Source organism: Bombina bombina, chromosome 6 (assembly GCF_027579735.1).
Source record: "Bombina bombina isolate aBomBom1 chromosome 6, aBomBom1.pri, whole genome shotgun sequence".
Lineage (NCBI taxonomy): Eukaryota > Metazoa > Chordata > Amphibia > Anura > Bombinatoridae > Bombina > Bombina bombina.
The window spans coordinates 574670580-574684730 of record NC_069504.1 but is presented as its reverse complement, the minus strand read 5'-3'; the positions used below and the strand labels follow the sequence as shown (position 1 = coordinate 574684730).

The window sequence follows — 14151 nt, the reverse complement described above, 5'->3', positions numbered from 1 at the left end:
TAAAATATTTTACTTTTACACTAGAATGTCCTTTTATTAAGGGACTGATTTATCTATAACATCTGAATCGAATTCTAAGTAAATTAAACAAATAATAATTACGTTTTAAGTGCGTATGATATTTTAAAGTGTGAAACTTTGCCTTTCCAGAACTTCAGGTCCTATGATGTATATATATTTGTAAAATAAAACTGAGAATGTCTAGAGCATAAAAAAGAAAAGGTGAGACATATATCTTTGTAAATATCGCGTTCCATTGCACCTTCACTAGAAACAAAACTCAGAAGAATGTGAGTAAAATGTAATGTTTGAAGAGTTTTTTGAGTGAGCCAGCAGGTGGTAGGAGAGAGCACAATATTTCCTCTGGGCTTCCCTCACAAGTTGACAGTGCACTTCCCAAATAACCTGAACAGTAAAGCGCTCGTGGGACGGAGCTGCATGGAGACAGCTTCCTCCTTTCCCACAGCGTGGAGTTGCCAGGGAACTGGAGTGAACCTGCATGCACTTTCTCTCTTATCAGGTCCCCTCCTTTGGAGGGATCTTGCGTTTTCGCCTACTGGAATAAAACAACAACTTTACTTTGGTTGGATTAAGCTTGTGAACTGGTGGATTTACAGAGACTTGAAAAGAGTGAGCAGACCTGGAGGTTAACTGCGCAGGCTAACGTTCCCAGCACAGGTAAACAGATGCATGTTGTGCTGATCTCTCATTCCATAGCCTGGAAACTCTCAAGAAAGGGAATCCTGCACCCTGTCTGCCTTTCTCGCTGCACCTGGTGATTTTCCCTTTCTGATTTTTGTTTCCACAGGGGCATATAGAAACATACTTTATCTATCTATCTATCTATCTATCTATCATCTATCTATCTATCTATCTATCTATCTATCTATCTATCTATCTATCTATCTATCTACTATATCAATCTTATGTGTAAACTTCTATATACTTTGTAATTGTTAATACACATAATTAAAATAAATATTATGATATGAAGTTTTATATATTGCTATTTGTCAGCATTTCTATAGTTAATATACTCTAATGGTAATGCTGTGAGTTTGCAATACATGCGTGTAGTTTAATGTAAAAATTAAATTCAGTTACAGTCAGTGTATATAATGAATTTATGTAGTTTGTTGCTGTCAGAGTCAAATTCATGACATATATAACCCTTACTTCTCAGTCACTTGTGTATATGTATATATATATATATATATATATATATATATATATATATATATATATATATATATATATATATATATATATATATATATGTATTGTAGGCCCCTCTGGATCTGATGGTGCTGCAGTGATATCACGTTTATCATCCAGTTATTTTATTGCTTTATTTCTTTTTGATGTTACCTGGTGTTTTTTTAACGTCTCAGACAGGTAAAGGCGAGTTGCATTGCCTAAGGGCTTAAAAGCAGTGATAAATCCTGAATTTAATAAGCCTTCTTGCATAACTTTGGGCGGTTATGTCTAATTTTAATGTAAGAATCTGCTTAAAAATTCCACACATTACCATTGTTGTAAATCAGAATTGTTAAAATGTGACAGGATTTACACTTTGCAGAATGAAAAATAATACAAAAAAATAGATTTTATTTCTTACAAGTTGGAATTTAAATCCTTTTCAATGTATAACAATAATTATAGGGTTATTCATTTACAATTTAGTTGATCACCTGCTCTTATAATCCAATGTTTCTTATTTCTGAGGTTATGAAGAATTAAACAGTGTCTGTTATCTGTATAATTGTATATGGAGTGTCATTTCCACTGTATACACTTACTCTGGGAGGAATAAATGTGACAATTGTTAACTAAAGCATCCAATTGACATCCTAAATACAGAAAGGATAATATCTGAAAGTAAGAGAAGAGGTTGTCAGTTATTTAGCTCACATTAACTCCCTCGGGCCATCATTGAGTTAAAATGTCACAAGTCCTATGAAATGTTTTGAGATTACTTTTCCAATGAACCTTCTAGAGTGAGAGAGCAACTGATATGGCAGAATAAAAGACTATCCCTTCCTGAATGCGGGTGAATCAGCATCTGTGTTTAGAAAATTGATTTTCATTTACTTTACAAATGTTTTAATAACTTATGCTAGGATTTTCCAGTTGCCCAGTTAGCCTTGAAGTGCAGGATCTCAGTTCTTAAACACAAATTCATTATTTTGAATCATGTAGATTAGGACATATTGTGCTTTTTTTCTGCAGTTAAGGACCACATTTGGACAGCTCTGCAATAGTTTGCCTATTTGCATCATTTAAGAGTACCACAATGTGTCTTGTATGCTCTGAGATTTTGCTTGGATGCCTCAGGGGCAGACTTGTTAAGTGTGCACTACTAGTCTGTGAATTATTTGAATATTAACCCTTTTACACATCTTAATCAAATACTGAATATATTTCCGTATCAGATCTCACTTTTATGCCCTGATGATGATCTAATATTTCCACTCTGGTGAGATAAAGTCTCTATAGTACTGTGAGGTGATGCCTCAAAGAATTTTAGAAACACTCAAAAAAAAAGAAAGCCCCTAAAGGTTTTGTGTGATTTTTTTTTTTTTTATGACAATGAATTTTTGATCTTCAGACCTTAAATATTGACTTGATCTGCATTCAATGTGTACATTTCAACGTAATAGTTGTGTTATTAGAAAACCAGGCAATTGGATTTTTGAACACTACTGGACATGTTTGGTTGCAGCTACAGTCATAATCAGATTTGTCACCAGTTTGCCAGGGTAAGAGAGCTAGGTGACCATTTGCACTTTATGTAAGTAGCAATTTAGCCCATTTTATACCTCCATTACATACATTTTTAAGGTTGACTTTTTAAAATAGTTTTTTTGTGTTCACCTAATATATATAAATATATGTGTGAGTTTGAGGAATCAGTATAGCTTTATTTCTTGCATCGTTTCTTGTGGGCATGTGCAGCAATCGTCATCAGCTGGCATCAAAATGAATGCATCACCTTCATATACACTGAACATTAAAGGGATACTAAGCCCATTTTCTTTTTCTTTAATGATTCAGATAGAGCATGCAATTTTAAGCAACTTTCAAATTTACTCCTATTATCATTTTTTCATCGTTCTCTTGCAATCTTAATGTAAAAAGCAGGAATGTAAAGCTTAGGTGCCTGCCCATTTTCGGTTCAGCACCGTGGATAGCGCTTGCTTATTGTTGGGTAAATGTAGCCACACATAAGCAAGCGCTATCCAGGGTGCTGAACCTAAAATGGGCCGGCTCCTTAGCTTTACATTCCTGCTTTTTAAATAAAGATAGCAAGAGAACAAAGAAAACATGATAATAGGAGTAAATTAGAAAGTTACTTAAAATTGCATGCTCTATCTGAATCGTGAAAGAAAAAAAATTAGGTTTAGTGTCCCTTTTAATGCCAGAGTTTGTCATACATTTATACAGATATACTGTAATAAAATCATAATATTTAGCAAGCAAATTCTGAAGAAAATGCAATTTAAATTATAAGGTTTTTTTTTCATTTGATCACTTTAATATTTAGGTAAAAATATTTTATGTTTTCGTATATTTTTTCCATGGAGTATTGTTAGATTTATAAAACTCAGTACATCATTTATGACTAAAGTAGTTCACCAAAGCTTAGGTCGCTAAACCTCCTTTTCACTATGAAATCTTGTATTTTTGTTCCTTCTGTGTGATGTTAGTGTGTGAGATACCAGGTCTTAAAGGGATATGCTAATTCAGCAATAAAAACGTATTAAGATTTTTTTTTACTGTATGAATGTCCTGCAAAGAGGTTGAACCCCTAGCTATTTTATTTCTTTCATGATTTAGATAGAAGAAAATTGGAAAGTTGTTTTAAATTGTATGCTTTATTATCAAATTTGCTTCATTGTCTTGGTATTCTTTGACGAAGGAGCAGCAAGGTACTACTGGGAGCTAGCTGATCACCTCCGGTGATCCAATGAGAAGTGGAATATATGTACAGCCACTAATCAGCATTTAGCTCCCAGTAGTGCATTGCTGCAACTGAGCCTACATAGGTTTGCTTTTTAACAAAGGATTCAAAGAATGAAGCAAATTAGATAATAACATTAAATTGGGATGTTGTTTAAAATTGAATGCTCTGTCTTAAATATGAAAGAGTATTTTGTGTTTCATGTCTCTTTAAAAGTTTTTGTGAAAAATGTTACGTAAAAGCTGTGTAAAATTATTGTAAAATTATCCAGAAGTGTCTGTGTGATTCTGGGTCCCGGGATCCAGATGCTCATTGTCTGATAGGGATAATTCACACAGAAAAAGTTGTTTTTTATTCAACACAAGAACATTTATTAAAAAAATATTTAAAAAATAATAATAGTAAAAAAGAACCCAAATATATAAAATGCACATTTGAAACATTCTCCTTCAGATGGATCATAGAAAAAAAAATTGAGTATCATATAGATTTAAAGGGACAGTCTAGGCAAAATTAAACTTTCATGATTCATATAGAGCATGTGATTTTAAACAACTTTCCAATTTGCTTTTATCATCAAATTTGCTTTGTTCTCTTAGTATTTTTTTTTTGAAAGCTAAACCTAGGTAGGATCATATGCTTATTTAAAGTCCTTGAAGGCTGCCTCTTATCTCAGTGCATTTTGACATTTTTTACAAAGCTAGACAGTGCTAGTTTATGTGTGCCATATAGATAACATAATGCTTACCCCTGTGGAGTTATTTATGAGTAAGCACTGATTGGCTATGCAAGTCTGTCAAAAGAACTGAGATAAAGGGGCAGTCTGCAGAGGCTTAGATACAAGATAATCACAGAAGTAAAAGTATATTAATATAACCGTGTTGGTTATGCAAAATTGGGGAATGAGTATTAAAGGGATTATCTATCTTTTTAAACAATAGAAATTCTGGAATAGACTGTCCCTTTAAAGTACTTTTTGGGAGTTGAAAGGTATTGCAGAACCTAATGAGGACATGGCCGTGAGCCAATCAGGAATAACATAAACAGACAATCACTGACTGCTTTCTGCTCAAAAGTGTGCTTGGTTCATAAGTTTTTATCTTTGTGTTTAATCTCTTTCTAGATATTTAACATATAATTACAGAGAGACATTTGTGCAAAAATGAAAGCCCTATGAATTAGAACATTTTTGACTGTGTTAACTTATCCCTTTAATTGTAGGTAATCTTTACATCCACCAATGCCAAAGTCAATTTGCTGATTAAAATTGAAGTTTTATCCAAGTTAATATGCAACAAACTAAGTTATATTTTTTTTTCTATCTGCAATCTCCTGAGTCTTGGTCTTGTAAAATGGTAAACATTCTTAATCACATGGTTATTCTATCACCTGTTTTAGTAATTACTATTTTATCATGTAAAAAATGACATTTATTCTAAAGACAAACAATAGATATCAATGGTTTTCCTGGAATGCGAGCCAAAATATGGTAATGATTATACTAAATCGCTAGAGGTTTAGGTTACTATGAAAACACTAACACAGAAAAATAGGTGAACACAATTTAAAAAATAGTTGTAGTTTTATTTTTTAGGAGCCAGTCTCTTATATTTAACTCTTATTATGCTTTAGGTGTTTTAAATCAAAATCTATAAGCAAAGAATTATATTAGATTGATGGTGTATGAATTGCTTATGTTGTTTAGCCTTACTTAAAGGGACATTGCAGTGCAAAATTGACATGCTCTAATTTGTTATAATTTTTAGCACTACTGGTTGAACGCATAGTTAACATATTGCTCAGGAGCCAGAGAGAAATACTGTGCCCCAGTAGGCATGGAACTTAGGGGGTCACACAATTGTTACTGATGATTGGCTCAACAGCCATGTATGCTCAGGGGTAGCAATTCTCTCTGGCTCATGAGCAATACTTTAATTATATGTTCAATCCCTTTGCGGGAGTTAAACACATAAACTTGCAAGGTCAGTGGTGGTGCTAAAATTACATGATGTAACAAATTAGAGAGTTATTTTTGCAATATGTTGTCCCGTTAATAGAACATATTAATATGTAAAAACCAACAATGATTTATTAGTACAAATGCACACTCACACTTAAAACCCTCAAACGATATGAGGTATGTAGAAGCACATAAAACATAGGATTCCTCACAGCGGAGTCAATAAAAGTCACAGAGCGTCTTGGAAATCTCCCGCAATCCAAACAGATTGTCCCATATGAGTAGGAGTCTATTCACAGTTGGCAAAGTGTCTCATAAAAATATAAAAACACAACATTCAGTGTTTAAAAGCACCGCCACAATACCGCATCAGCTTGACGACGCCGGCTGCAAAACTGCTGATCGTTGTGACGTCAAGCTGATGCGGTATTGTGGCGGTGCTTTTAAACACTGAATGTTGTGTTTTTATATTTTTATGAGACACTTTGCTAACTGTGAATAGACTCCTACTCATATGGGACAATCTGTTTGGATTGCTTGAGATTTCCAAGATGCTCTGTGACTTTTATTGACTCCGCTGTGAGGAATCCTATGTTTTATGTGCTTCTACATACCTCATATCGTTTGAGGGTTTTAAGTGTGAGTGTGCATTTGTACTAATAAATCCTTGTTGGTTTTTACATACTACACTTAGAGGGATTTGCGCCCTTCCTTTGTCTTTCTCTTTGTTCATAGCTATATCCAGCACCCAGGCCTGTGTTTTTGAAGTGGCTGCAACCGTGACTCTCCAGCTGACAAACTTACAGACTGATTTAAAGAGCAATATATCCTTTATTCAGCACTATTCAATGGAGTGCTCCTAATCATTGTCTCTTTATTACTCAAAGTAGTTTAAAAATGTTATCCCCATTTATCTGCTTGTTCTGTGTCATTTCTATAGAATAATGTATTGGCTTCATCAAGTGTTTATTTCAGTTGTAGTAATGTAATGTAGCTTAAACCAGTATGTACTTTGTAGATGCCTTAAAGTCACTCAGTGCTAATAAGGAGTAATAATGAAAAACACAGAGGAGTAGCTACTCATAGCAGAAATTCTTCAGCCCTTTTTGTTCATTCCCTGCTCTTCTCATTATTTGTAACAAAAACAATTCTAAAGTTATGGAAGAAACAAACCAATTATACTCATTTCAGGTGCAGAAAATATTATTCAGCAACAACTCAAAGTGGTGGTGGTGGGGGGGGTTATGTTAATTGTTGTTTTTCAAATGCTTTTTACATTTGTCTGCACTATAACCTACAAATTCTATAAACTTTCATTTATTTGTGGAGGTTGGGGTAATAACGTGTGTAAAAAGTACATTTAGTCATATGATATAATGAGAATATTTAAACAGGACAAGAGCCAAAATTACTGAACTGATTTGTCTTACATTTATCATAGAAATAGATACTGAGCGTGATGTTCAAAGCATCATCACAATAGCGATATGTTCCATCCCCTTCGGATTTAAAATTGTAAGTGAAATGTTCTGAACGGATTGGATGACTGTGGGAAGGTAGGGATGCAAGGCTTCTCTGCCAGTGGTGAAATGTTTTGAACGGATTGGATGACTGTGGGAAGATAGGGATGCGAGGCTTCTCTGCCAGAGGTGGAATGTTCTGAACGGATTGGATGACTGTGGGAAGGTAGGGATGCAAGGCTTCTCTGCCAGAGTTGGAATGTTCTGAATGCATTGGATGACTGTGGGAAGGTAGGGATGCGAGGCTTCTCTGCCAGAGGTGGAATGTTCTGAACGGATTGGATGACTGTGGGAAGGTAGGGATGTAAGGCTTCTCTGCCAGAGGTGGAATGTTCTGAACGGATTGGATGACTGTGGGAAGGTAGGGATGCGAGGCTTCTCTGCCAGAGGTGGAATGTTCTCAACGGATTGGATGACTGTGGGAAGGTAGGGATGCGAGGCTTCTCTGCCAGAGGTGGAATGTTCTGAATGGATTGGATGACTGTGAGAAGGTATGGATGCGAGGCTTCTCTGCCAGAGGTGGAATGTTCTGAACGGATTGGATGACTGTGGGAAGGTAGGGATGCAAGGCTTCTCTGCCAGAGTTGGAATGTTCTGAACGGATTGGATGACTGTGGGAAGGTAGGGATGCGAGGCTTCTCTGCCAGAGGTGGAATGTTCTGAACGGATTGGATGACTGTGGGAAGGTAGGGATGTAAGGCTAGTCTGCCAGAGGTGGAATGTTCTGAACGGATTGGATGACTGTGGGAAGGTAGGGATGCGAGGCTTCTCTGCCAGAGGTGGAATGTTCTCAACGGATTGGATGACTGTGGGAAGGTAGGGATGCGAGGCTTCTCTGCCAGAGGTGGAATGTTCTGAACGGATTGGATGACTGTGAGAAGGTATGGATGCGAGGCTTCTCTGCCAAAGGTGGAATGTTCTGAACGGATTGGATGACTGTGGGAAGGTAGGGATGCGAGGCTTCTCTGCCAGAGGTGGAATGTTCAAAGCAGCATCACCGTGCTCATCAATGGTTTAATGTAAATCGGCAATTTAGAGAGTGTGGCATGACAAAACAATTTACATGCGTGAACTGAAACGCTTTTTGTTCAATACACTAGTGAACTTGTTCATGAATAATAAGCTGGTGGGGTTGTCGGTATATATGTGTGTTTTATACTGTTTTTTAAGTAAGTTTGTTTTTAATAGAAAATGTGGTTTTAATTTTTGGCATATTTTTTTATTTTTATTAACAACATTTTGTGTATGTGAAATTAATACCCCACTGAAGTCAGTGGAAGCAAGTTTTTCTGTTTACAATATTGTATTTTTTTTTAAACACTGCACTATGTAAATCTTGTTTTTAAAATAAGGTGGCTTTTTATCATTGTATTTATGCAACCACTACAATAACACAAACTGTAAGTTCACACTGTAATGAATTGGTTAAGTAAGTAAATATGTTTTGTACATTGTTGTGATCACGATTAGAAGTAAGCCCTTTTCAGTACAGTGTGAACTAGCAGTTTGTGCAGTTGTAGAGGTTCCATAAATATAATAGAACACTATATTTTCGTGCATAATATAACAATATACCCACAAGTCCCCAGCTTTTATAGGTTTATTATTATTATTATTATTATTATTATTATTATTATTTTTGTTCTTTATTAAAGGGACATGTATGTCAACATTTCTCTTTTATATTGCAGATAAGGCATACAATGTTAGAAACATTTCAAATTTACTTCTATTATCTAATGTGCTTTGTTCTTTTTGTATCCTTTGTTAAAAAAGCATTCCTAGGTAGGCTGTGGAGCTGGTAGCTAGCTCTGCTTGGTGGCTGCAAATAAATGCCTCTTGTCATTGGCTTACTGAAAAGTTCAGCAAGCTCCCAGTAGTGCATTATCGCTCCTTCAAAAAGGATACTCTATCTGAATCATAAAAGAAAAAATCTGGGTTTCACATCCCTTTAACAACGGTTACAAATATATAGGCATGGAAGTAGCCTGTGAAACAATGAGGAAACTTTGCAGGTATGTTATAAACAATGCACGTTAGCTTAGGTGAACATTTTCACAACTACATGTCTCACAGTGGCGAACTCAACAATTGTAAGAAATATACTGCATGTATTGGAAAACTTAGTTTGCATATAGATTATCTAAAATATTACAAAGACACGCATTATATATAAACATACCATTAAATTATGCCCCTTCCACAATGCTCAGATTTGCATTCACTGGCAAAGTGCCCAGACTGTTAAAAGGCAGCGAACCCTATATTTTCCAATGGAAGGTGCATTGCTACTTGTCTGTACAGTGAGAACATTTCACCTAGCGAGAGTTTTGTGAGACTGGCGACACAGAAATGAATATTTCTCTGCAGTTACAGCGATCCTTGGAAAATCTGGCCCTAAGTAAGAGCAATTATCAAGTTAGAATGTTTCAGTAGCACCCTGTAGTGACTAAGTTAGTATATATTTTATGTTTATATGTAATACATAAGCTATTGATGTTGTCTCCTTTAATTATTTGCTTCAGTATTTTTTACATTAGTAACTAAAAACCTTATAACTATTAGAAGGCAAATATTGATGTTAAATCAACTTTATGTGTTCGTTTAGGGCTCTGAGAAAGTCAATTTGCATATGGGTTTTATTTGCAAACATAACTAAGAAATCTTTTCTGGAGACATACAGCTAAATTCCCACAATCCACAGCTCTGTTGTAGTTAAAAAGGCATAAGGTGGCCACCTTTTGTGAAAAAAATTACCAGCCCTGCTCATTAACAAACATTTGCATAAATAATTATACACCATGAATCAGGAACTAAAGCTGCTAGTACTAGGGATTGAGGTATACCTACTCCAGCTTGCTTCTGTTTGTGTAAAGGGTCATTTTATATGCAGAGGAAATGGGAGGGAGAGTGTCTGTTATTTTCCAGTTAAAGTGGGTGTTCTTGCAAACTTTTTCACAGAGCTAAACTGGGAGCTTTTAAGTAAGTTTTTAAACGGTTTTATACTGGATTTTTATATAAGTATCTGTGCATATTATACTTTATAGTATGGTCTATTACATGCAGTTATATGGAAATTAGTGTATACTGTCCCTTTAAAAGGACAGTCTACCCCCAAAAAATGTTATTGTTTAGAAAGGCAGATAATCCCATTATTGCCCATTCCCCAGGTTTTTTTGCAAAACCAACAGTTATATTAATATACTTTTTTACTGCTATGATTACATTGTATCTAAGCCTCTGCAGACTGCCCCTTATATCAGTGCTATTTACAAGCTTGCATTATTAGCCAATTAGTGCTGCCTCATAAATAACTCCACAGGAATGAGCACAATGGTATCTATATGGTACACATTAACTAGCACTGTCTAGCTGTTAAAAGCAGGGCCTTAGAAACATTCAGAAATTCAGAGGTTTAACCACTTAACGGGACCCGGTGGTCAGCAAGAAGGTATAATAGCAGAGTCGCTGGTGGCAGGACCCTGTACTATTAGAACCAAAAACACTTAACGACTAGCGATATACAGGGTACATTGTGGCCGTTAAGAGGTTAAATGTTATATTAATTTAACAATATTTGTTGTGCAAAGCTGGGAAATGGGTAGTAAAGGCGTTCTCTATCTTTTTAAACAATAATGAAAAAAATCAAGTATACTGTCCCTTTAAGATACTTTGACGGTAGGGGAATGTGCTTAAAAAAATAATTTAAAGGAAAATTGTGGCAAATAGAAAAATACTCCATACCCATAGAACAGTTCATTTTAGCATTAACACCCTTAAAGGGATTATGTACTCAGGCAAGCAGCTACTAAGTTTTTTGTATTCAGAGTAACTGCAGGGACAGTTTTTCAAATGTGACAGTGTCAGAGGGCAAACGTAACTATTTTAAATGACTGTCCCCTCCCCTTTATCAAGCTAAAGGCCATCCATGCTTAGTTGTCCAGGTTAATACCCATGCAAAATTTAAAAAGGCAAATTTGACGATATACAGTTTTGTTTTAAGTCCCTGCTTACTTAGATGGAACATGCCCTGGTTTGCCTGCTTTGCATCATGTGAGAGGGAGATAAATTACTGTTTATACACTGTGCCAAATGACCAGCAAATTAATATATTTTTTAATACTTGTATTAAAAGGACTTAATGTGTTGTTGTTTCAAATATAAAAGTATTAAAAATCACTGCACATTAAGGTGTTTCTCAATGGCTAAATATATACAAAGGGTTGGTGGTGTGGGGTATGTGCATTGGATGGGTGGGATCAGAAGTGGCAAGTAATATTTTAGCCTGACTAGTAGCATAGGACTTGATATTAATACCCTGAATGTATATTTATGTATATATGTGTGTGTATATATCTATATATAGATATAGTGGTGCTTTTATTTATGTTACATGTTTTTAACTTTTGTTGGAATAATCAAGTGATATTCTACTACTGAATGATCCTTAAATAGACACTAAATACATTTCATGCATCTCCCTTATAAGTGCTGCCAATTTAGAACCTAGGTTACACTGCCGGTATCTGAAGAAGAGCTGTTGCACATGTGCAAACAGATCAGCACTGTATGTAGTGATAGATTTCAACATGGCGGCATCCATGACTAGAGGAAGGTAGGGCATCACCTCAATACTATTCTTGTAAAATGAATTCAGTGTTTAATGTCCCTTTAAAGTATAGCTGGCGATCTATATTAAGGTGTGCACACATGATAGAGCTAGTGAGGTACTACTTACGTGCATAGTGATTTAGCAGAATATTTATCATCTCTTTAAATACAGATTTGCACTATTTGTTTATATTGGGATAGGAACTTATTAACATTATTACAAGTGTATCATTTTGCCTATATAAGTAACATATTTATCACAATATGTTTATTTTTGCTTTATAACACACTCTTTAAGATGCAGCAAATAATGAAAAATAACAATAATAATTTAATGTCCCTTTAAGGACACACAAGACAGAGTGATGTCTGAGCATGAGAAAAGTTTTGGCATTTTTTACTTTGAAAATGTATTGTGTGTGTGAAATAAAAAGGGAATCTTATATACCAAAAATATAATAAATATTAATTGTCCCATACAACACCAGTTTTACTACTTTCCTTTGGTTCTGAAATGCAATTATGCCAACACTATGTTCTGTGCCATTGCACTCTGTGTGTTTTTGTAACCAGCACCTTGCTTATCTAATGCAGTTAGGGTGCTGGACCTCTCTGCTTGATCCTAGCTGGATTACTTGATTTAGTAACTATAAGCCATATGGAGAAATATAACTAAATCCTGTGCTGCTTGCATCATTCCATGATGGAGTAAGGAGAGCCCTGGTATACACTGTTTCCTCTCTATTGAATAAAATACTTAGGCCAAGAGTTCTGTAAAAGGTGCTAATCCCAGTGCATGATTTTGTAAGAGCTAAGGCAGGCTGACTTTTAGCACTCTTTCATTTATCTAAGCTTTACAGATAAAGACTCTAGAGCTGAAGATATGATATGGCTAATTACAGCTGTCCAGACAAACCTCTGACTTGACGATTTACTGTCCATCCAGTTAGAGGACAATGATGCCGACTGGCTCATATCATTAAAAATACATTATGTATAGATTCTTATATAGTTTACAATTTGTTAAAAGTCATGTTATCCTATTAGCAATTTGAACTAGCCATACCATGGGCATGCTGCTGCTTCTATGCCATATTTGTTGAAAGTTATTTAAAGGGTCATGCAGCTCAAGGAACATTATGCAGCTGAGCACAGCTACTACAGTAAGGCTGATACACACTATGCTTTTTATTCTTTGTTTATCACTAGAAACGTTTTAATGCTGTTTGTTAAACCCCTGCAAAGGTTAACATTCTGCCTGGGACCCACAGATCGCTTCAGACCCCAAGTAGAAACTGCAGCTGATTCATTTAGCAGCGCTAGTCACACAGCTGAGTCTACAACCTGTGCTGCCTATTGGATCAACAGCATTTTCCGCTCCAGACCTGGAGGTCCCAAGTGGGACTTTAACTATGTGTTTAACCCATTTTTTCAGAATTAACACATAGCATTACTGTGTCACTAGTGTTAAGATTACATACTCTAATCCAGTGTTTTTCAACCAGTGTGCCGTGAGAGATCCTCAGGTGTGCCACGGCAGACTGACAACAGTGTGACATATTTTTTAAACTTTGCTTGTTTTTTACTCCCAGTGCAGGGGTAGTTTGTAGGAGGCATGGCATAACAGCACAATACATACAGTATGTGTGTGTTTGTGTGTATGTGTATATATATATGCTGTATTAGGCTACAATGTGTGATTTTTTAAAAATTTTGGGATGGTGGTGTGCCACTGGATTTTTTAATGTAAAAAAGTGTGCCACGGCAAAAAAAAAGGTTAAAAATCACTGCTCTAATCAATTAGAGCAAGCCATTTTAACACTATAATAGCCCTTTAAATGCAGGACAAAATCCCATGTTTTATTAGTCATCTGCTCTTTCTTACTAGTAGTGGCTAGTGAAAATGTCCAGCCCTGATTGTGCATAGTAATCAACCTTGTAGCAGCATTTATTTGTTTAGCAAAAACATGCTTAGAAGGTCTTTCCTATACTTATGTCTCTGGACTGAAAAACCATACCAGTTTGCAAATAAAATGACTGATTGCACAACACTAATAGCTTACATCCAAGTTTACTTTCTTTGATAATTTTTTTTTTAA

The 14151-nt window shown here is 35.4% G+C and overlaps 1 protein-coding gene across 1 annotated transcript in view; it reads left to right on the top strand.

Moving 5' to 3' along the window:
* The first annotated feature begins 401 nt into the window (after positions 1-401).
* Positions 402-14151, top strand: part of THSD4 (thrombospondin type 1 domain containing 4) — a 1326695-nt gene continuing 1312945 nt past the window's right edge. Inside the window, exon 1 of the mRNA XM_053717542.1 lies at positions 402-678. The gene's annotated coding sequence lies outside the window, so the exon portion shown is untranslated. The remainder of the gene's footprint in view (positions 679-14151) is intronic.